The sequence below is a fragment of the Primulina huaijiensis genome, chromosome 14 (genome assembly GCF_012295235.1).
Source record: "Primulina huaijiensis isolate GDHJ02 chromosome 14, ASM1229523v2, whole genome shotgun sequence".
In the NCBI taxonomy this organism is placed as follows: Eukaryota; Viridiplantae; Streptophyta; class Magnoliopsida; order Lamiales; family Gesneriaceae; genus Primulina; species Primulina huaijiensis.
The window spans coordinates 15,062,531-15,088,848 of NC_133319.1; the positions used below are offsets into that span (position 1 = coordinate 15,062,531).

General features: G+C 35.6%; 1 long non-coding RNA gene across 2 annotated transcripts; it reads left to right on the forward strand.

The window, feature by feature from the left end:
- Positions 1–6,261: 6,261 nt before the first annotated feature.
- Positions 6,262–17,406, forward strand: LOC140956849 (uncharacterized). Of its 2 annotated transcripts, XR_012171545.1 has the most exons (4): positions 6,262–6,412; positions 6,493–6,737; positions 14,535–14,979; positions 16,145–16,308. It is a non-coding gene; the product is annotated as an uncharacterized lncRNA (long non-coding RNA). The 2 variants fall into 2 exon arrangements; XR_012171544.1 differs by having other exon boundaries at positions 14,535–17,406.
- Positions 17,407–26,318: the final 8,912 nt, after the last annotated feature.

Below are 26,318 nucleotides of genomic sequence, written 5' to 3' on the forward strand. Positions count from 1 at the left end.
AAAAACAATATATTTCAGCATATTTTATATTATTTTCAGCATACATTGTATCAATTCGAGCATATAATTCCATAATTCGAGCACACTTTTTTGAGTGGACACTACTACGAGATAAATGCAAACTCCTATGGAAAATTGATAGGTGAGAGTTGGGAATTTATTTCTTTACAACGATTCGAGTTCACCCGACAATCTTCTTTTACGCCACTATTTTTGGTAAAAAAACAATATATTTCAGCATATTTTATATTATTTTCAGCATACATTGTATCAATTCGAGCATATAATTCCATAATTCGAGCACACTTTTTTGAGTGGACACTACTACGAGATAAATGCAAACTCCTATGGAAAATTGATAGGTGAGAGTTGGGAATTTATTTCTTTACAACGATTCGAGTTCACCCGACAATCTTCTTTTACGCCACTATTTTTGGTAAAAAAACAATATATTTCAGCATATTTTATATTATTTTCAGCATACATTGTATCAATTCGAGCATATAATTCCATAATTCGAGCACACTTTTTTGAGTGGACACTACTACGAGATAAATGCAAACTCATATGGCAAATTGATGGGTGAGAGTTGGGAATTTATTTCTTTACAACGATTCGAGTCCACCCGACAATCGTCTTTTATGCCACTATTTTTGGTACAAAAACAATATATTTCAGCATAATTTATATTATTTTCAGCATACATTGTATCAATTCTAGTACATAAATCGAGAATTCGAGCATACTTTTTTGAGTGGACACTACTACGAGATAAATGCAAACTCATATGGCAAGTTGATGGGTGAGAGTTGGGAATTTATTTCTTTACAACGATTCGAGTTCACCCGACAATCGTCTTTTACGCCACTATTTTTGTTACAAAAACAATATATTTCAGCATATTTTATATTATTTTCAGCATACATTGTATCAATTCTAGTACATAAATCGAGAATTCGAGCATACTTTTTTGAGTGGACACTACTACGAGATAAATGCAAACTTATATGGCAAATTGATGGGTGAGAGCGGGGGATTGATGTCTTTGCAACGATTGTAGACCACGGTATAAGCGGCATCTAGGCAACTATATTTGGTACAAAAACAATATATTTCAGCATATTTTATATGAATATCAGCATACATTGTATCAATTCAAGTATATAATTCTAGAATTCGAGCATACTTTTTTGAATGGACACTACTACGAGATAAATGAAAACTCATATGGCAAATTGATGGGTGAGAGCGGGGGATTGATGTCTTTGCAACGATTGTAGACCACGGTATAAGCGGCATCTAGGCAACTATATTTGGTACAAAAACAATATATTTCAACATATTTTATATGAATGTCAGCATACGTTGTATCCATTCGACTATATAATTCGAGAATTCGAGCACACTTTTTTGAGAGGACAATACTACGAGATAAATGCAAACCCCTATGATTAATTACAACATATTTAGTATGAATATCAGCATACGTTGTATCCATTCGACTATATAATTCGAGAATTCGAGCACACTTTTTTGAGAGGACAATACTACGAGATAAATGCAAACTCATATAACAACCACATATCTCAGCAAAACAATCTTGAGCGGAAAGGTAGAACACCTAAAAATAGTTCCAGCAACACAAAATAGAGTTAAACAAACATTAGCAATAGATCTCAGAAACAAAAATAGATCTCAACATTAGCAATATGATAAAATAACATGAATATCAATTTCATAATTCCCCACTAATAATTCCATTGACTCACGTATACCTTTTTTTGTAGTTTTTTCATAAAAATTCTTATAAATACCATCTTTATTTTTCTGTTATTTTTATATATTTACATTAGTAGTTTTTATAATATTTTAAGACACAAAACATAACTCAGCAAAAAAATATTATAAAATAACATGAATATCAATTTAATGATTCCCCACTAATACTTTTACTGGATCAAGTATACCTTTTTTTTTATATGTTCCATAAAAATTCTTCTTTCTACCATCTTCATTTTTTTGTTAATTTGAGATAATTACATTAGTAGTTTTTATAATATTTTAAGACACAAAACATAACTCAGCAAAAAAAAATTATAAAATAATATGAATATCAATTTCATGATTCCCCACTAATAATTCTACTGAATCAAGTATACCTTTTTGTAGATGTTCTATCAAAAATTCTTCGTTCTACCATCTTCATTTTTCTGTTAATTTGAGATAAATACATTAGTAGTTTTCATAATATTGTAAGACACAAAACATAACTCAGCAAAAAAATATTATAAAATAACATGAATATCAATTTAATGCTTCCCCACTAATACTTCCACTGGATCAGGTACACCTTTTTGTAGATGTTCCATCAAAAATCTTTCGTTCTACTATCTTCATTTTTCTGTGCATTAGAAAACATGTTAGTTGTTTTGACATCAATCATAATATTGTAAGACACAAATACATGAGTATAAGATATTTACTTGCAAGCAAATAGGTCAAAAACTTATTCAACAAAACATTATGCAAAGCTAGCTAATTGCTTCTTTGCAACTGCATCGATTGTGGCCTTGCTTATGACACCGGCCACACTTTGACACACGTAGAACTTGAGATGCTATCCTTTGTGTTCATCTTCGGCTTGGTTGGCTACGAACATCGGGAGGATTGATCATAATTGGGTGATCGGGATTGGGCTCATGCATCTCAAATGTAGGAATCGGATTTAGAATTCCTCTATAAGTTTCACGATATGAATCTGTCTTAAAGTATTTATCACAAAAATCATATAAAGACAATGCTTTTGACTCTATTGCTGGACATGCATGTTTGCAAGGAAGCCTATTAAGCTGCCAGGCTTTGCACGAACAAGCCGTAGCACACAAATCAACAGCAAATGATTTATCTCCGTCCACAACTTCAAAACTCCAAGAACATGCTTTCAACACTTTCAAACTACGAGATTCCGCATATGTTTTTGCAAGAACATTCTCCTTTGATGGACTCAATATCTTAATCATCCCCATTGACGCTTCACGTCTCCTGTGCATAAAGTCCATAATTTGAATGCGGATCTGGTCCACCATGGCAACAATAGGAAGAAATCGTGCTGCTTTAACCCAATTGTTCCAACACTAGGCTATGTTATTATTTATAACACCCCACCGATTTCCCCGAAACCATGCATTTGCCCAACTTTTTGGAGACGATCTCACTATGAAGTCTCTAGCAATTGGCATTGACTTTATTATATTGTTAATATGTTGTTCAAACTCCTGTTTTGATGGGGCATATGCGGGTTTCTTGAAAACTGATGACCAATACTTCTTGTTGTGAAATGGGTATTTCCGCATGACCTACATTCAGATTACATAAAAAAAATATTATAAAACAGTACATATAGTAATATTTTTAAAAAAAAATTAATACCACTATTATACAATTATGTAACAAACCTTATTCACAAAATTATCTACCAAATGACGCAGACAATAAGCATGATAACTACTTGGGAACATTAACTCAACAGCCTTGATTATCCCGGTATGCCTATCTGAGAAAAAAGTGAACTGGTCAAATCTGGTACAGTGATGCGAAAGCAAAACACCTTTAAGTTGGAAACAAAACCACCCCCAATTATCATCATTTTCAGCATCCACGACTGAATATGCTAATGTGAAAAGATCATCGTTAGCATCCTTAGCAACAGCAACCAAAATATTTCCCTTGTATTTATTCTTTATGTGAGTGCCATCCAAGAAAACAAGGGCCTACATCCACGGATAAAACCAGTTGCACATGCATTGAAACAGATGAATAGCCGTTTAAATTTATTACTGCAATGATCAATTTCACACTCAACAATACTTCCGGGATTAGTTTCTTTGATAGCACCACAATACCATCTCAGTCTATCATAAGACTCATCCTCTGCACCATGAATGGCATGCATAGCCAATTCCTTACCTTTCCAAACCTTTTGGTAATTGAGCTCGACCCCATAATCTCTTTGGATATCTTTCAACATCATACATGGTCGATATGATGGTTCTCCCCTTAATCTCTCCATCAAAACATTGGAAACCCATGCAGCATCAGCTTTAGGATGTCCTCTACTACGAAGATTGTCATCACCACACGTATGTATTAGATTACATTTTCTGATTCCAAAAAGATTGTCAGATTTGTGTCTTGAAGCATAAATTTTCCAAGAACAACTGTTTGCACTACAGACCATAATAACCTTCTGACTATCATTCTTTTTATACAAAAAAGACCGTCTCGTAGCAATTGCATATTTTTTAGCAAATGTTCGAAATTCTACAACATCTTTGAAGATCTGACCAGCCCCACTGATGCAATTACTCCACGCGTCTATGGAATTTATTGACAAACCAACTTCGAGACGAGCATCATTAATAGTCAGCGTACCATCTTCACATTCAACCCTATTATAATCAATCGAAAATTTTATTACAGTTCATTTTTAACATAGTACAAAATTATTAATGTGGCACAAATGAATATACTCAAGTGATGTTTAACAATTCAAATGATTAATGATTTGAAAGATATAACTTACACATGATCAATATTCAAAAGAAACATACACACAACAAATGACTTACCCAACAGAACAAAGGCCTACATAATAATTAACATCAACAAAATTCATAAGGAAATAAAAAATCAAGCCATAAGTTATTACCTCTCGACATCGTGGGATCCCATTGGTTCTTTGATTATTGCCTTCATAGTAATTATAGTAAGTTTCATAGAGACATGTAGATGAGTCATAATACGGACGTCATCATCTTCATTCAACGTCACATACTTCTTCATATGAGGGGCTAGATACTGCAAGGTCACATTTTGTGGAGAAATTTCCTCACATTTTCTTCCAAGATTGAGAAACAGCTCCATTACACTGAAGCCATCAGAAATTGAAATCATATAGAGGTCATCTTTATACTCGCAGCTACCCAGAAATGATAAATTTGTTGATCCAGATCTAGATTCCATTTCTACAAGAAATCGAACACAACGTTATGTTTCATGAGTGGTTGAAAATTATAATGAAAAAAACGATTTTTGGCTGGACGAGATTCATTGTAAGGAAATAGATTCCCAACTCACACCCATCAATTTGTCATGGCAGTTTGCATTTATCTCATCCTACTGTCATTCAGGAAATATGCTCGAATTAACCATATATATACTCAAATTAATACAATGAAGGCTGAAATTCATACAAAATATGCTGAAATTTACCATTTTTGTACCAGAAATGGCAGTCTGCATTTATAATGCTGTGCAGAAACGAGAATCGTGGTTTTAAACAACAAGCCACTGTTGGAACTTGGCAAAATAGCTTCGATGTAATTACAACTTCAATATTTAATTAAACATTCCTTCTTCAATGTAAAGTTACAAAATAACAAGGTAATATTATTATCTATTCAAAACACCAACAAGCTAAAGATACAAAATCACAAGATAATATTATCTACTCAAAATACCAACGCAACGATACGTGATCATTTATCTTTACCAATATCTTTATTGTTGTGTGGTCGAAAAAGTACAAAATTGAACCGACAAACACCCCTTATAAGCATGTTTAAACGCACCTTATTAATTTCTGCAGTGGAATTTTGTTTTCTTATACTTTCTCGGTCAATCTCTGCAATGGAATCTTGAAACATGTTTTTTTCGACTTTCTTCGGCTTTCTCGCTCAATTTCTGCACTGGAATCTTGATTACGCAAAAAAAAAAAAAAAGGTTTTGTTTCTTCGAAAATCGGGGATGGAATAAAAAGCTCCAAGAGATTGTTTCTTTGAAAATCGGTGGGTTTCTTTGACGTGAATTTAGGATTTGAGTTAAGATGTCTGCCTCCGATCAATGAAGAAGTGTGAAGCTGGCGTCTTCATCGTTTACTTTAGGAATGGAGGTATTGGCTTCTTCATCGTTTACTTTAGGAATGGAGGTTTTGGGACATGACTGACGGGAACATGTAATAAATTAAAAGTCAAATATTTTAATTATAGGAAATCCCAAAATATAAACCATAAAATGGGTCAAGATGAGTTGGGGAGTAATTAAAAAAATAGATTAGAGGGAGGGACTGCAGAATAAACTTTTATGACATGGGTAGTGATCACAAATTCAGTGTTCTAATTAGGTATTTATCACCAATTTACTCTTTGATGAAGCATGACAATACATTAAAAGTGTGTGACTGATGGACGGAATCCAACTCCGCCGCCGTCTTTTGCTTCAGACGCCGGCCAGCACTAACAACTCCCCCACGACCACACTTTCAAAGGCGAGCAGAATAGTTTACCTGGCTGCCACCCTAACACCAGTTTCAATCACGCTCCGCTATGTCAAAAGCGATCATTTTCTCGCCTCGGTAATCGCGTTTCTTTGATTTTTTGCTGATTAATTTTTATCCAGTTTTGTCGCGATTTTTAAAGATAAAATTTTCTACAGATGGTGTTGGTTACGGCGGTTTCGTGAAGCTGTATGTGTCGGTGATTCCGAGAACATCGTCTGAACAAGATGTAGGGGGCACTGCTAAACTAACTGAATTACGCTGCATTGCGCGAGGAAAGTAAATGCCAAATTCAAGAATACTTTTTGTATCTTTTAACATCAGATTAACGCCGTTTTCAGTGAACATGGACATATTGTTGAGATTGTTCTTCTCAAGGATAAGGTGACTGGCTTACATCAGGGTATGATTTATGAAGTAAATGTACCATTAAATGATATCGTTATGTGCTAACTTTTATGTTGAAGATTTATATGTGATTAGAAAACGCACATAGTTTATACTTGAAACTAACATGAATCCTAGTTAAATACGGTACTTTTGCTGCAATCTTGGCGTGGTTTATTTTTTGGAGGAGATTATAGTCTGTTTTGATTGATGTTGTCCTTGTATTAATGCCTCAGTACTTGAATCAATGTCGTATTTATCCATGTTAAGGAGAGGGAATATGAGTTAGTGGTTTTGATAGAAAATTTTAAAGGCTAGTCTCTATGTTTCTCTCTATTTGAAGACGTAAATATTAGAAATCTCCATGTGAGGGACCGTGCTTCTAATTAATTTTGAATTGCCAGAAAATAAAGATTAATTAGTGTAAACAGCGAAAACGAGTTTAAAATGTTCATTTGGGCCTGCAAAAATTTTGGCATGACCTCCATGAAAATAGGACATCCCAAAAATTTCTGAAAACAACACAACCACAACAATATACGCTCGAAAATATCATCAAGTTCACAATCAAACAAACCAATATCCTACAGCCGAACTGGCCAGGACTAGACAGAACATATCACAAACAATCCAAAACAACATAAAAACATCACAATACACCTACGCAGGGCATCTCCCTGACAAAAGTATCCAACTAGTATTATATATATAGATATCTGGGGACTCTGACACAAACCGACTCAACTACTGGGTACCACTCTCTGACGCTCCACCAGACGCGTCAAATCCACTGGAATGACCTGCTATGCCATAAAAAACAACCACAACGTAAAAGACTCCAGTACGACAAACCAGTAAAATTACGACGTATATAAAAGACATGTAATAATATCAAGTAAATGCAATGATATGCGATACATGAATGATAACAATGGAATAACGGATACCAAACGGAGTCCAAACGAATAGCATCATCAACATTAATAGTGGCCACCCGTGCGAGGAATGTAGCATCAAATCGCCGCTCGTCCATGCACGTAGCATCCGGACTGGGAGTAGCTAAGTCGCTCGTCCCTAGCTGTCATCTGCGAATGTGGCTAATCCTAACCCATTCGTCCATATGATTACTCAGAATATATCTCAAAGAATCAACATAAATCACCGTCAAAGGAGTCAAGGCTCAATATGTTATGCGAATACAATTAATGCATGAATGCATCAGAATATACATTCAAGACACATAATAGCAAACAACATCCACTAAATATTCGTAAATGCCAATATAAGCGTCATAATAATATAGGTTTGAGCGTACCTCGACGTCAAACTTATAATATCACAGTAATTCTTAAGGACTTTCTGCTGAACTCGTCCAACGATATAACCTACAATATAAATTCGCTATATACTTCAATGTACTGCATTCTAACTGACTAAAACAATTTAAATCGGAGCGGTTAAAAATCGAATTCTCTACAGCCTATAAACCCATTCAAAATCTGGAATTTCAAGCTTAATACCTCAAGAATCGAGGCTTTAATGCACAACGGTGATCTCGTGGAGGTGGCTCGTCAGAAAAGTCGTCGGAAATACTGTTCACGATCAGAAAACTAGCTGGATAACAGGGAAAAACCTTAATACTTCACTTATATAAACTAATCCACCAAGAACAAACAAGAACCAAAGCCAAAATCTTACCTAATATCGGATCAAAGCCCACGCGCACAGGTTTTGGAAAACAAGCTGATCGAGCTCATAACCCTGGAAAGCGCTGCTGAACAGAATCTCTATGCTGAGGATAGCTAGACTGTTGCAAAGACTGAGTCGGGACAAAAGGTCTAGTTGCTTGTCCTCTAAAACCCTGATCAAACTGAGGTTGCTGAAATTGTTGTCTTACTGCATTCGGACTTACTCTAGCATAATGTCCAACTTGCCCACATATATGACAAGATCCATGAACTCCCGTACACTGGGTACTGAAATGTTTACCACCACAACGATCACAAATCACTCCACGTGGTGACCCAACTGAACCTCCACGCTGACTGCTGGAACTACTACGAGTTCTTGAACTGTTTTCCTTTGGCCTTAAACTTTTGCTGCTTTGGTTGTTGATAAGACTGCGAAGGCTGATACCGCAGCAAAGGTCGGTATAGTGGTGCGCCCACTGACATTGCCCCCGAAACTCTGAGGAAAACATGGTTGAACTGACTGTGGTTTTTCCAAAAGTAGACTTGCCTCCACATTTTTGGCTTTCTCTACAGCATCGGCATAATTAACAGGCTCTCTAGCTACTACTAAAGTACAAATGGTTTGATTCAATCCTTGCATAAAATGCGATAACTTGTTTCGATCACTGCTAGCAACATAAGGAAAATAAGCAAGAAGCGCTGAAAATTGAGAGGCATACACTCCTACAGTCATGTTACCTTTTTTTTTGATAAGAAACATAAGAATATTATTAATATGTGAATTTTACAGAACAAGAATTGGACTAGTGATCCACTACCGACTAGTTAATTTAACAATAAACATATGACCAATCTCTAAGAATATCAAATGTAGACAATCCCTGAAAGTTTTTATCCGCTCGAATCCAGTTTGCTATTGTGAACCTGACTCTTTCCCAGCATTCTTCCTTGGTTTGTTCCACTTCTTCAAAAATTCTTCTATTTCTCTCCAACCAAACCGCCCAAGCAATTCCATGGATCACCACTTTCCAGAAAATTTTACTTCTTTTGCCAAGCATATGCCCCAGATCCGTAGAAAACAAATCTTGGGTTGTCTTCGGCACAACCCAAACCAGTCTCATTTCTTTCAAAGCCCTTGCCCACAACGCATGGGTGAACTTGCAATGAATAAACAAATGATCTTGTGTTTCCACATGCTTACGACAAAACACACACCAGTTGGGACAAAGAGAACAATTAGGATATCGCTTTTGCATCATTTCGGTTGTCGGTAACTTTGCAAGGATTGCTGTCCACGAGAAAATTTGAATCTTTGACGGAATCGGTATTTTCCAAATGATATTGAAAAATTCGAAATGTTGTGGACCATTGCTATCAGTGAAGAATGAGAGGAAAAAAGATTTAACTGTGAACTTCCCGGACGGATCCCCCTCCCACTGTTGAAAATCATCAACCCCTTCCACCAATCTAACTCCCTCAAGAATGAGTAAAAGCGAAGATAACTGATTGATCTCTTCCTCACGGAGAGAACGTCGGAAATGCAAATCCCAAGAGAAATTATGCGACGAAGAATCAAAAGAAGCAAAATAGGATATAGGCAATCTATATCCTTGAGTCAATCTATTGAATTCAGCTTCCTTGGCCGAATAATATGAATGCGGTGAATATTCTCGAGTAAAGTAAGCACAAAATGCATCCCAAGTAACTCTTTCGCCTGATTCTTTCAGAGCTTCCTCAGTAGTTTCCCACCATAACTGAGCTCGGTCTTTTAATTGACAAATAGCCAACTTAAGCTGCAAATCAGGAGTGTACTCCAACATATTAAGCAAGTGTTTCATACTTTTTAACCAAGCTACAGTTTTTTCACCATCTTCATTTCCAAAGAATCAAAGAGGATGCATGTTTTGAAATCGAGATATCACTAGTTCCATTTCACCCATTCCTCTAGTCAACTGATCCACTTAATGCTCAACGTTAACATTTCGTGCTTCCCCACGAAGACGACAACCTTGTCTCCCCCAATTAGTCTCGTTAAGTCCTCTCGCATTAGGGGCTTCAGATTCATGAACAACTTCCTTTCCTTTTCGGCCCTTACCTCTAGGTGCCATCTACAAGACACAAGGATTTAACCACAGGCAGAAACAAAATAATCGGTTTAGTATAAGAGCATAAACTTAAACTAATAGGCAATTTCTAAACTAAAAGTGAAAACTTAATCAACTATACGCTCTAGTCATGCTAAAACAAATAATTCAAAGCATAGAAACAGGTAAGAGCAAATAATCAAACACGTGCACAATCATTTTATTTGTGTCTAAACTCGAGTGTCCAAGACTCTAATTCGAGCATATCCCAGTTATGCTTTGATACAAACTGTGAGGGCCCGTGCTTCTTATTAATATTTAATTACCAAACAACAAGGATTAATTAGTGTAAACAGCGAAAACGAGTTTAAAATGTTCATTTGGGCCTGCAGAAATTTTGGCACGACCTCTCCGTAAATAGGACATCCCAAAAATTTCCGAAAACAACACAACAATAACAATATACATTCGAAAATTTCATCAAATTTACAATCAAACAAACAAATATCCTACAGCCACACTTGCCAGGACTAGACACAACATATCACAAACAATCCATGACAACATAAAAACATCACAATACACCTACGCAGGGCATTTCCATAGCAAAAGTATCAAACTAGTATAATCTATACTATATTATTAAGTGTGAGACCCTTAGAGTAACTACCTTAGAAGACTCCAAAATATTTAATTCCATAATTACCATTCTGACCTTACTAAAACCATTTTCAAGTCACTCCATATTTTACATAGAAACAATCTAAACAAAACTTTCCTTTTAAATCGAACAACTCTTCTAAATCGAAAATAATTTCGTGTTAATTGTTTAGTATTATTTGATCAATTAAAAATAATAATAACGCATGCAACGCGTGTGCATATTTTACTAGTATATGCAGATATCTGGGGACTCTGACACAAACCGACTCAACTACTGGGTACCACTCGCTGACGCTCCACAAGATGTGTCAAATCCCCTGGAATGACTTGCTATGGCATAAAAAAACAACCACAACGTAAAAGAAAACACGGGCCGTACCCCAATACGACAAACCAGTAAAATTACTATGTATATAAAAGACATGTAAGAATACCAAGTAAATGCAATGATATGTGTTGCATGAATGGTAACAATGGAATAACGGATACCAAACGGAGTTCAAACGAATAGCATCGTCAACAGTAACAGTGGCCACCTGTGCCAAGAATACAACATCAAATCGCCGCTGGTCTTTTCACGTAGTATAGGGAATGCGAGTAGTTAAGTCGCTCGTCCCTAGCTATCATATGGGAATGTGGCTACTCCTAACCCACTCTTTCCTCTGATGACTCAGTATATATCTCAACAGAATCAACATAAATCGCTGGCAAAGGAGTCAAGACTCAATATGTTATTTCAATACAGTTAATGCATGAATGCATCAAAATAAGCATTCAAGGCACATAATAGCAAACAACATCTACTGAATATTCTTACACGCCAATATAAGCGTCATAATAATATAGGTTTGAGCGTACCTCGACTACAAACTTATAATACCACAGTAATTCTTAAGGACTTTATGCTGAACTCGTCCAACGATATAACCTATAATATAAATTCGTTATATACTTCAATAAACTGCATTCCAACTGACAAAACAATTTAAATCGGAACGGTTAAAAATCGAATTCTGAGCAGCCTATAAACCCATTCAAAATCTGGAATTTCAAGCTTTATGCCTCAAGAATCGAGGCTTAAATGCACAACAGTGATCTTAGGGTGTGGCTCGTCAGAAAAGTCACCTGAAATACTGTTCACAGTCAGAAAACAAGTTGGATAACAGGGAAAAAGCTTAATACTTCACTTATATAAACTAATCCACCAAGAACAACCAAGGATCGAAGCCAAAACCTTACCTAAAACCGGATCAAAGCCCACTGATAAGTGCAATTTATTGTACTTTTATTACTTGTTTTTAACTTAGAATTTTGTGATTCTTGAGCAGGTTTTATGTGATTTGTTGTTGTTTTTGTTGTTGTAGTTTGGAAGTTTAGAATAAGAGTTTGGAGTAGTAAAATGTTGAATTGGAAAGTGCAAAAGATAAAAATTTCAGAAGCTCTAGCGCACCCGCGCTAACACAGGCACCGCACCCGCGGTAATTGAAAATCGAATTTCAGAAGTTCTGCCAAAGCTGTACCGCACCCGCGGTCACTGAAGTTCGAAAATGAAAGTTTTCCCCGAAATAGCAGCGCACCCGCGGTGCCATCTTTACCGCACCCGCGGTCGTTGACAGACAAAGTCCGGAAATTCTGAAATTTGGTGTGCTGCGCATGGGAGTTGATGACTTTTGTGTTTTGCGTGCAAAGACTTGTCTAGGACTATAAAAGGCTTCTATTATTCACTATCTAGGTCATTGGGGAGCCAAGGAAGGAGTGGAGGCTGCTGAAAAAGGATTGAAGATCAAGTTCATCAAGTTCTTGAGAAATCTTTTGCACAAATCCGGGGACGGAAACTGCACTTCAAACTCTTGTTCTAAGTTCTTCTTTCTTTTATTTTTCAATTGATATTTCTTGTTTTGTAACTATGTTTTGTTGTTTTGATTGTGTTATTATGAACTAAGTTTTATTTCTAGAGGAATGATGGAACAAAACTAGAAACCATGTGTTGGAATCTATGACATAAGTTATTTAAGTTTTTCATCTTGTTCATTTGTATTATTCCAATCTTAATGCTTTCAATTTATTGGCCATAAGTTGAATGATTTATATGTTTACAATTTATCACTCGGAAGAGGAAATTATAAATAAGAAAAGGAACAAATACATCAATAGTATTTATAGAGTTCGGGAGGCCTATAATGCTATTGAAGCCTATAGAGAATCTAGTGTTTGAAATGTTATTTATTATAGATTGTTGATGGGAATGTCACAATTCATTTTTAGATAACCAATTTATACTTATTACTTGGAAAAGAGAGTAGATAATATTAGGATTCTTGCCTAATGAATAAGAAGAATTTAGAATTTTTATAACACAGCTAATAGGAATTACACATGGTGGATAGTTGCGTGAAATCAAACCTCTAGATCTTTTATTTCATTGTTATTTGCTATAAAAAGTTTGGTGTTATATTTTACTTAAATCCATTTTGAATTTAGTTATTCTTGCAAACAAATCTTTTAAGTGATTTTTCTAAATAAAATTGAGACTATTTTAATTACAAGCATTAATATACATTTAAATACAAACTCCTCGTGGGATCGACACTTGTACTCGAAAATACATTTTATTATAACTTGACGTCGTGCACTTGCGAGCAATTAAGAAAACATGCAACACCCACGCGCACAGGTGATGGAAAACGAGCTGATCGAGCTCGTAACCTTCCGATTCATGGCAGGAAAGAGGCTAATAGACTAGATGAAGAAGGTTGCTGGCTGCTGCCCCACTTCTCCGGCCGCCGGCGGCGCTGCGCGACTGCTGCAGAAAGAGGAGAGAAAAGCGACGGGGTGCAAGGCAGGGAGAGATTTCTTCTAATGTTGTACGCAGAATACATTACAGGAGTTGGGGGTTAATTAATAAAATGAAATGGGTTGGGCCCAAATTGGTTATTGGGCTCTTACACTCCATGTACCTAGGTTAAGGTGCAGTGCGAAACTGAGGTGCAATCCTAAAACAAATCCTAAAACTTAGGCACAAGCTGTGACACAGCTCCTTGGTGAAGCATATGCCTAAACATATTGTATGCTAGGGATATAGATCTTTGGACATCTAGATTTTAGAATATTATATATTAATGTCCACTGCATTGCCCCTTGCATATAGGCTCCAAGGCCCCCATGCTCGTTTGTGAGCCTTGTACCTTTAGTAACTACGCTTGTGGGGCGTGTATCATTGCTCCGACACTAAATTTAACTGGCATGCTCTTGATCTTCCTTGATTTAAGAGAAAGGCCTTTTTACAAGAATTGTCCATAAAACTACATTTTACACAGTTCATGTAATCAACTTTCAATGCCGTTTTTGCTCAATTCATTATGTTTACCTTTCCAGATGTTGCTATACCTGGAAGCTTGAGTCTTATCCTGATTTCAATATAGACAAAAGTAAAATTATTTTTCATGATTTTTGTTGCTCATTCTAGAATACTGCTTTGTGAAGTATGCAACAACGGAGCAGGCTGAGCAAGCTAGTTGGGCTTTACACGGTCAATTTACTTTCGCCCGGGTCAGTTATCAAATATTGCTGAGATCTATGAAGAGTGTATTTTCCTGAATGAAAATTCCAGTCTTGTATTGTCTGATACGATTGTTATCTCAATTTCTTCCAGGGGATGATTCCTGTAACAGTTAAATATGCAGATGGTGAACGCATTGGTGCTGTCTTCTAGCGAACAGCACTAATTTGTTTATTTTGGATTTCTTCCAGATTCTTTTCACACAATGTTACTCAAGGATTCAGGCCACTACAAGTTTCTTACACCTAACTTCCTCAAGATGTTAGTTTAGTACTTTTATCTATTAGGAAAAGATGTAAATCATTTCTCACTCACTCTCCTTAATGCAATGATTATCAAGCACAGTGCTTGAGGTTTGAACATAGAGTGGAGATATTCTTTTCGAATTTTGTCAAGTGATTATAGTCTAACTCTTCTCGAAATCGTTGTCCAAGGAATCATGCTGAAATTGTGAGATTGTGTTAGTTTTACCTGCAACAACTATAAAACCTGATGGCATCGGGGAGACGGGGACTCTAGAACTGTATAATGAGTACAGCAGTGTTTTTAGTCCTTCAGAATTTTTAGTTCTTTTGTGTATCCATATGTCGCCGATGCTCTTCCTTAGCTGTCTAAACTTAATCCTCATAAGAGTTTTAGCACAACTTAATCGTGATTAGAAACTTGCATAATAAGGTTTATGGAATTCAGATAGTTATTTTCCTGAGCTTTTGTATTTCACTCATGAGAATTTGTTGTCATTGACAATGGGGGCCAAAAATTCTGTGAAGATGTTTATTAATACCGTATTTTGTCACTGGCTGTAACATTACAGTTCAAATCTTTTAAGTAGTACCCTAGTTTAAATGTGAGGTTTTGATTAATATGCCATATAAGCAACCACATATAATACTAGGGGCAATTCTTTATCTCCAACAAGCTTCAATAGAGAAATATATTATTTGTTGATTGTACATGGGATATATTTAATGTCCGTTTTATATGATCTACCTCGTTGTTAATTTGTTATTCCTAAATTTTTTTAGTTTGTTTTCTTCCAAATCACGTGGAATATTACTCTAACTGAGGTGGGCGATACTTGCATCCGTCTGACATTGGTCTAGTGATGTTATATTTTACCATTACACTGAATGTTTTTAAAATTTAACATGTTAATTTATCAAATGTCATTCTTAGTCACATAGCCAATTAGAACGAGAATATGAATCTTCTTAACGTTTTAGGATTTTATCACCAAACCCTTTTTAAACAGTTTAAGTGTCCTTCTCGTCATGTTATAGAATGAAATTATCTGTAGTGCATTTGTTAGTTTTCTCATGACCAGATTATTTAGAATCTCGTGCTTTTGATTAAAGATAGAAATTTACCCCAAGACTACAATTTGTTACTAATATTCTTTCTGATCTGATGTCTCTTCCATTTGTAGGGAACTTTTCTGCACATGTCCTGATGTCCGTAAGTTGTATTTTAACTACTTAAACAAACATGCTCAGAAATGGGAAATTGAAGAAGTACGTACCCTGTTAAAGTTCTTCAATGATAGCTCTTATTTGTCAAGTGTTCTCTGGTATCTGTTAGCTTGTCTCCGTTGTAATGCATTTGAATTCACTGACATTTTTACTTTGGACCCTTTACTCCCAAGTCTCATCAGTGAAACGTGTTGTTGCTTATGATGTTGCTTTATAAGAACTCTGTTTTGCATCATTTGTTTTTATACTTGAACAGATCATGTGGAGAGTTTTATCATTGACTATAACTATTACATTTATTTTGCATTCACTTTTGCAGACTATGAACGTGTGCTTTTTTGAGCATGATGTGCAATAGGAATGCTGTATTTTCCAATTCTATATTATTACTTTGATTATGAAAACTAACACCTGTTTGGTTCAATTACAATAAGGAGAGAATTTTAGCTAATGATTTTTTCATCTTCATATTATTTTTTTTTAAACATCCTGAGTGTATGTTTCTACTGCCGATATTGTCTCCATTCGGTATTATTGAAGATATTTATGTTATCCGGGATGAATCCAATCAAAACCGCGGTAGTGTACTTTATGATTTCTCACAGTCTCTCGGCTTCAGAAAGAATAGGAAGAGGATTTGGGTGGATTTTGAATTTCAAAATTTTAATCAATTATTTTGTTTGGATAGTTTTCGAATCCATAGACTTGAAAAACTAGTCATTTCAAATCAATTCATCAAGTGCATTGTTTCCATCCGAACATAGCCCATGTGATTGCCTGGCTTGACAAATATTTTACCCATAAATTGTTTTGCCCCACCCTACCTGTCCACATCATGTTTTCCACTCAAGCATTCATCTATTACTATTCTTACTTGCCTCTTGAATGCTTTGCAACACTCTCGGTTGCGCTTGGATTAATGTATTTGATTTGAGGGAGAGAATTCACCATAACTGCTGTTGAAATTGTATAAATTGATAATTGATATAGAATTGATTTGAAATTCACTTTAATTTTGTTCATCCAAGCAAGTCAAACAATTTGAAATCAATGGGTTTTAAGATCCCTCATTTCAAATTCATCAACTTAGCACAACCTTCTTGTTCGTTATTGGATGATTCCTGTTTTTCCTCGTGACTTTCAAGGATGTGCATTCATCCAATATTCTAGTCGAGATATGGCAATTGCAGCCATCGAGCCTTTACATGGATCATATGTGATGAGAGTAAGCTTTTATGCTTGTTTGTGTATTGTCCTATTTTAACTTAAAATTAATTTACCTAAGATGTTTATTCTGATTCAGGGACCATTGGGATTTGATTTGCAGATCCCAAGAAGCCAAGGGTTGAAAATCTTTTCTACTTGTATTTTGTTTAATTGATACTTGCAAATACTGTAGAGTTTGAACTGTTTCTTTTTCAAAGTTTCAAGATTAAAAGAGTTTGCCTAGTCACATGCCTTTGCTTACAGCATATTCGTGAAACAGATGCCTTTGCTTACAGCATATTCTTGAAACAGCTTTGGTTCTTCCGATCCAATCGAGCATTTTAGTGGAAACAATCATCCCTTTCAAAGTTATTGACAGTTCATTTTCGTGTTTTATGTGTGTGAATTTTGCTTGAGGAACCATTATTTGTGTTTGGTGATTAACCATAAATCAGTTGTATCGTATCCTTTGTCTTGGTCTGTATGGGTGACTTTTCGTCAGTTTCTATATTGCTCATCACCGCCATCTCTTGGTTTGATTTTCCTCCAAGCCCACTCTATATCCGAACTACTTCTCTAGCGGGAATATGACGCCAAACGAAATGCAACAGGGTAAGGCGGGTAACCGTCACCACCTTTGTTTTATTGCCCGTTTCACCATAACTTACATTTTGTAATTTGGTGGTGGTGTCATTTGTTAGATAAACTTCAATATTTTCTAGCACTTTTTCTCTTGAACTTTAGCAGCGGTAAGAAGACTTCCCTGAAAGTTTTTAAAGCTTTGGAATTGTACAACATAGTTTGCAAGTTCCAATCAGTTGCTGGAGCACCTTTGCTGTGATAACAATGCCTTTTTTTGAATATCTTGGATCTTGTGTGCTTCCTGCTTATCCAGATTCCAGACGTCCCTTCCATTTCTTTCTAGCCCGCTTCCTGGCTGGGTGAAAAGTTTTGGCTGACATGCCATTTTCCCCAGTTAATATTTGTTTTGTTACGTTCTTGGATTTTTATAGTTCATGCTAGTCTGTAGACCATTCATCGCATTTTTGTCTTCCATTCTGGCGAACCTGAATCCTTGTCAAAACATGAAATGCATAACGAGAGGACATAATCAAATTTCTCCCTCCAGACATTTATAATAGCTCGTGTTAAAATTTCTGTACATCCAGAAATAGAATTGTTGCCCTAGGTTACATCTTTATATTGTTGGCCACTGGCCTATTACAGTATCTTATTTGTACTTTTTAATAACTTGTTATAATCCTGAGTATCTGAACGTCATCTGATTATATGGCAACTTCCTTAAATGTTCTTGATATTTAAATGATGGTATTGATTGCGTTAATTAACTATTGATTCCAATTTCGAGAGCCATATATAGTAGTGCATCCTTGTAACAAAGCGATATTTTGTTGGGTACCCTCGAATTCTTGTCTCCTTGTTCTGCTGCTGTCGTGCAAGTATTCCTTGGTTAGTTAATATATCCCAACTGCTGTCGTGCAAGAATTCCTTGGTTAGTTACAGCAGTTGGGATATATTCATAGTCTTCATAAGTAGTGGTTTCTAAGATCACTTTTGACTTTAGGCCTTTTATTAGTTAGTCTTGGTAAAGCCCCCGACTGCATATTTTTTTGAAACTGAGGTCCTCGGTACTGGGACATAAAGACTATTTATTCTTTTTTTTTTGTTATTTCGAATTTATTTTATTCTGTTTTGATTTTAGAGAATAAATATAAACTAAACTGAACTAAATCAAGGGAAGTTTACTGAAATATTGTATTTGTACTATAAAAAAAAACGAGATAAAGTGAATAAATATTCAAACTTATTATGATTAATATATTAGGTGTGAGTTTCTATCACTTAATAAATTCATGGATAGGATGCAAGGCGACAACGACGCCGAGCACCAGTAGTTCATCGGCAGCAATTGCCATGGTGGAACACCCACACCCTATGGAATGTGAGTGGAGCCAACACGTGTCTCCCGATGGAGACTTGTACTATTATAGTTGTGTGACACGTGAAAACAGAGTAAGAATTCCTTTGTGTTTTCATAATCGTTGGGATGAATCTGTCTATAAGTTGGACATTGATGGTGGATAATAATATGACAAACAGTGGGAAATGCCGGAGGAGTATGAACTATGAACAAGAAATTGACAAGGACCAGCAGCAGCTGCCGAAGACGTATGAGGTGTTAAAAGCAGGTGGTTTGTGAGCCAGCTAGAGTTTTATTGACTCATATGTAAAAAAAAATTTTATTTTTTTATAATATTTTATGGTTTTATCCAATTGTAACATTTAATTTATCGGTATACTTAAACAAATTGCAAAGATAAAGTCTTTATACACATATAAACTCAATAGATAAAGTTCTTGAATATACTATAAATATCATGAGGTTTGTGAGTATACTATATATATTAAATATGTTCCTAGTCGATTCAGCTGTGTAAAACAAGGATAAATGTAGCTCAAGTTTGAGTCTAAGATCTATGATAAAAACGCTACGTTTTATTAGTAAGGAATGAGGATGTCCATTCATATAAATGAATGATCATTTGATGATGCACTGAACAACTCTCTTTTATACTATCTAAGCAGTTATCTGTTAGAATCAGTTAATAAGGGTGTAGTGTTTAGAAGGGGGAGGAGGTTGAATAAACATTATGGCTTTTTGAAATCTTTTGGAATATAAATCAGTTCTTTAAGGAATTAATTCGGAAATCTTGTGTGTCAATATCAATTAGTTAACTAATGATTTTAATGCGGAAATAAACGAAAGATAAATTGAATAAATTTGGACAGAGTATTTAATTAAAGCGAATAGAAAGATGAACACAGAGAATTTTATGGATGTTCGGAGCCTTCAACTGCTCCAACGTCACTCCTTCTATCTCAAGGATATGATTTCAGTAAAAGACTTTGATTACAAAGATTTGTAATAATCCACTTCAGTTAGACTTACACACTGTCAAATTGAAACTCTTAGTTTTCAACACTCTTTTGTGAATAACTGAATAACTCGAATGAGTGGAAATGAGAGCTAAAATGTGCGATTCTTAAATTAAATAACTCTTGAGAATGTATCGCAACTGATAGATGTTTGTAAATTGTTTGTTCAGCGTAAGTCAACACCTTTTTTCAACTGAATCCATCATCTATATATAGTCTTTGATTCCAACGGTCGCATTTAATGGATTTCGAATCATTGGTTTAATGACTTATTTATTCTTATAAGAACTGAAGTTCTTAATCCATTTTCAGTTACAACCTCTTAGTTACGTCTGAACAGTTAGGTTCTTCGGTTCTTTAAACGAATTTGTTTGTCAAACTCAGAAACTCATAAATTCCAACAATTTCCTCTTTTTCGGTGTTTGACAAAGCTTAGATGTCTGAACTATTAAAACCGATTATTCGGATGATCTTGATATAACCGAAATACTGAAACAGATTGTAGAAAAAATAATGTACAAATTCGTACAGAGTCAGAAATAGCTTTTCATTGATATCGAAAGAGGTAAGTACAGATTCGTACAAACGTTTCAAAATGAAAAAGATAAGCAGAAATCCTTAGATTATCAACTGGTGTAGGACACTTGATTATTTCTTTGATTTCTTTTCAGCCGGTCCTTTATCAGTTGGTTTGTCTGGTTCACTCCGTTTCTTGCTGCTAGTCTCTGCTGCTTCTGGCTTCTGTTCCTCCCTTTTTTTCAACACCTGCTGCTCTGGAAAAGAGAATGAATGCTGAACTAACCTGTGCAGATATCTCAACCTGCTGATCTTGTATGATGCCAATCTTCTTTGACAGGCTTGTGTGTACAAAATCAATCCGGTCACTAAGTAATTCCTGGGATGAGAGCAGTGTAAGGATTGTAACTGTTTCTCTTTTCATCTTTTCAACTGTACGAAAGAGAGCAGATACATCCTTAGTCAGCTTCTTCAAGTCCTTTATGATATGATCTTTTAGCGTGTCCAGACTTAAAGACTCTAGTAGCTGAGTAGACTTGACTTGAGATATACTCACTACAAGAAAATATGCATTCAACAACACATCAAAGACAACGGTTTTTTATTAAAACCATTGTCATTTTTCTTTTAACAATGTTTTCTGTTGAAACTGTTGTCGTAGCCTAAAAAAACCCGCTAATAGACAACAGTTTCTTAAAAACCGTTGTCTTTGATGTGTCTACGAAAACGGTTTTTAGAAAATCGTTGTCTTTTAGCGTTTTTTTCGAGTCAAAGACAACGGTTTTCTTAAACTGTTGCTATATTTAGCGATGGTTTTGCTTAAACCGTCGCTATTTTTAGTGACGGTTTTGTTAAAACCGTCAGAATTTTTAAAATAGAGACGGTTTTTAATATCGACGGTTTTTGTTTATAGCGACAGTTTTTGAACCGTCGCTATTTAAAATTAGCGACGGTTTTACGAAAAACCGTCGTCATTTTAAGAAACAACCGTCGCTAAAATAGCGACGGTTTAATTTAGCGAAAACCGTCGCAAATTGTCTATAAATACCCGCATTTTCGGTCCATTTTCTTCCACACATCTTCACATCTACAATAAATTTTTCTCTCTTAGACGATTTTAGTTTCGATTTAAGGTAAGTTTTTTCGTTTCAATTCTTGGTAAATTTCTAAGTGTTAGTTAATATCATGAATATTGTTAACTTAGTCAAATTGTAAGTATTTTTTTGTAGATTTATTAAATTATAAAAGTAATTTTTTTTTCTATTTTACTGAGAATATTAGCGACGAAAATTATATCATAAACCATCGCTAATTAGCGATGGAAACCATATCAGTGACGGAATCACAAATAGTTGCCAATTAGCGACGGTTTTTGAAAATCCGTCGCGAATGGTGGCTACGACAACTGTGTTGAAGCACTTTCAACAACACCCTCAATTATAACAGTTTTAAATGGCCTACGACAACGGATAAAATCCGTTGTCGTATAAGTTTTTGTTGTAGTGACTTGACTCAAGATTTGTGAGATGTGACAAAATACTATCCAACATCACTTCAGTTGCTAGTGGTACGTCAGGGGAGAATTCTTCAGTTGTAACCTTTTCTTTCCCTTTTCTTTTCTGACTGAATTCCACTACTGTTAACTGGCTTGGGGCAGCATCTTGGTCGATATCTTCTGCAAACTCTATGACTATCTCTTCTGGAACTGATTTACTCTGAGACTGATCCCGATGATCAGTTGCAACACTTGATGTCTCAGCAATCTTCTTGGAGGAAATCAGTTTCTAAGAAGCTGCATTCATGAAGAATGTCTCAGGAATCAGTTCGGGTAAAACTGATGATTCCTGGACTTTTTGAATGTCAGGTTGTTCAGTTGGCAACTGAACTGTTGCAGTTTGAATCTTTGCTTTGGTTGTTGGGAAATGTTCTTTTTCTGCAATCGAAGCAGCAACAATTTCATCAATAGCTTGATCATATTTATACTGCAACTGACTAGTTCTACTGGTTGTATCACAGCTGACTCAGTTTCAGCTGGAACAGTTAACTGCTCATCAGCAACTTCAGTTTGAAGAAACTCATCAGCTGTTGGAGGACTGCTGGTTTCCATAACTTCTGTCTCATCTCCCAATTTTTTAACTTTCATCTGGAGAGTGATGAGATTAGAGTCCAGCTGTTGGAATACTGCTCTATCAGCATAGATAGTTGGACCAGCTGGATCATAATTGGTCTACAATTTAGCTGTAACTTCAGTCAACCGCTTAATTCTCATTAAATCAAAGAACTAAGCCCTTCTTTCTATTGCTTGGGCTGTTGAAGTTGCCTTCACAGCTGACACCAAAGAGATGAAGCGCTTAAGGAGTGAATTCTTTTTGAACTGTTTGGCAAGGGTGACATTTCTGAACTGCACCCTTTCATCATAATGCTCTATTTTCAGCTCATACTCATTGATCTCATCCATAAGAGGTCGATCTGAGTCTGAATAGCATTGTTCGTCCTTGGCTCTTCAGTTATCTTGGCCTTGCCCTTTGGATCAGGTAGGACATGTGGAAGATACAATCCTGAGCCCCTGATGTTTACCACTTCTCTAATTACCACACCTTTCAGCCGTGCCTGAGGGAGGATGGTTGGGCGGACAACAATTGTAAGAGTAGCTGGAATCCCAGTCAGGAAAGCGGGTGTTTGAGCAGCCATTTCGATCTGATTTTAGTTGTAAAGAGAGAAAAAGAGAATGCAAATAATATGCTCCAAGAAATTCAAAAGTAAGGAGAATTTGGAGAGTGTGAGAACAAGTATGAGAAAGACGGTTTCTAAATATATCTCGTGACCTTTCAAATTTCGGACACGTGGCACTCCGTGAGTAGTTTGACTATAATAATATGTCATCCAACCGTTGGCCATTAATTTTAGAAACTGAAATTAGACAGTTACACAACGATATTTTGACGTTGAAGTTTAGAATTTGAATAAATTTAAATAATCAAACTACGATTAGTCACGATTTTCATTAAATAACTTAAACGAATTAAAGTTAGTCAACCTATCGGATAAGATCATTTGATTCATGTAATAACTGATAAATTCGAAACTGATTCAGTTCAGTTTATGAACAACTGACTTCTGTCTTATTAGCTGACTTACTAAAATTCATCGTTACCCTTAATTAAGCATTAAGATAAATCAATAAGCGCTAAATTGTTTCTGAAAAAAGAAAACTTAGTCTCTAGTGGTGGCTTTCTAAAGATATCCGCTGCTTGTTATTCAGTTGAAATGTACTCCAGCCTGATGTCCTTCTTGAGAGCATGATCTCTGATGAAGTGATGTCTGACATCTATATGCTTGGTCCTGGAGTGAAGAACTGAATACATGTAATTGCAATAGAGCTGGTGTTATCGCAGAAGATTGGTGACTCTTCAACAATAACTCCATAATCCTTCAGTTGTTGTCGAATCTAGAGCTTTTGAACACATCAACTTCCAGCAGCTAAATATTCAGCTTCAATTGTGGAAGTGACAATGGATGTTTGTTTCTTGCTAAACTATGAGATCAGGATGTCTCCTAAAAACTTACATGATCCACTTGTACTTTTGCGATCAAGTCTACATCCTGCATAATCTGCATCTGAATAGCCAACTAAATTGAAAGAAGAATCCTTAGCAAACCATAAGCCCAAGTTTTGTGTGCCTTTAAGATATTTCAATATGCGTTTAGCAGCTAAGAAATGCAATTGTTTAGGATTATATTGAAATTTGACACATAAACATACAACAGACATGATATCAGGATGATTAGCAGTTAGGTATAACAAAGAACCTATTAAGCCTCTGTAGAGTACCATCTCAATTGATATTTCTTCTTCATCTTTTCCTAATTTAATTGATGAACTCATGGGACTGGATGCAGCTGAACATGTTTCCATGCCAAATTTCTTTAGTAGTTCGTTCGTATATTTAGTATGACTGATATAAATACCAGTTTCCAGTTGTTTCACTTGCAAAGTTAGAAAGAATGTCAGTTCACCTATCATAGTCATCTCGAACTTATACTGCATCAGTTTGGCAAACTTATCGCATAGTTTGGGGGATATCTGACCCAAATATGATATCATCAACATAAATCTGAACAAGTAATGAATGATCTTTCTTTGTAAATCTGGATAGAGTTTTATTAACTGTTTCTACTGTAAAATCATGATCAATTAGAAACATAGATAAGGTATCATACCAAGCTCTGGGTACTTGTTTTAGACCATATAAAGTTTTATTAAGATGATAAACATAACCAGGGAGTAAGTGATTTACAAAACCTAGTGGTTGTTTTATGTAAACCTCTTCTTGTAACTGATCATTTAGAAATACGCTTTTCACATCCATTTGATAGACTTTGAAGTTCTTGAAAGATGCGTAGACAAGGAATATTCTGATTGCTTCGAGTCGAGCAACTTGAGTGTATGTTTCATCGTAATCTATCCCTTCCTCTTGCCTATATCCTTGTGCGACTAGACTCGCTTTATTGCGCACAACCGAACCATCTTCGTTCAGTTTGTTCATGTAAAACCATTTTGTACATATATTAGATTTTGAAAGCGGTATTGGAACTAATGTCCATACATTGTTATGGGTAAACTGATTTAGCTCTTCTTGCAGAACAATTACCCAACTGGGATCAACTAGAACTTCATCAGTTTTCTTTGGTTCTAGTTACGATATAAAAGCAGAATGTATGAATAAATTTAACATCTGATTTCTAGTCTTTACGGGATCAGATGAGTTACTTATTACCAAATTTTGAGGATGATTTTTACTCCATCTGTAGTTTGGATATGTTAGACTTCTTTGCATAGCTGGTTCAGTTTGTGACTGACCAGCTTCTTCCGCTTCAGTTGGAATGTCGTCAGTTTGTGTTTGAACGTTATCTTGTGTCCAAAAAAACTGATTATCAGAAACTGCAACCTATCCAATTGGTTGTTCTACCATCTCGGGTTCTGGTGTTTGAAGAGAATTTTTAACAACATGATCTTCATCTTCACTATCATCCTCCAAAATGATATCTGTTAAGCGATTTGTCAGCTCAACTAGATCAGTTGGCTTATCAGTTAGTACAGTTTCATCAAAAACATATATAGATTCTTCAACATTGAGAGTACGCTTATTGAGAACATGCTTATTAAATATTCTATAAGCCTTGCTAACTGATGAATAGCCAAGAAATAATCCTACATCCGATTTAATATCGAAGTCAGTTAAGTGATTTTTACCATTGTTATGAATGAAACACTTATACCCGAAAATTTAAGTATAAGACCACACCTTGTTTACCATGTCAGATCTCATAAGGTGTTTTCAAATTATTCTTATTAATCAACGATCTGTTCTGAGTATAACACATTGTGTTAACTTTTTCTATCAAAAACCTTTGCGAGATACCAGAATCAGCTAGCATAGTCTTGCTGCC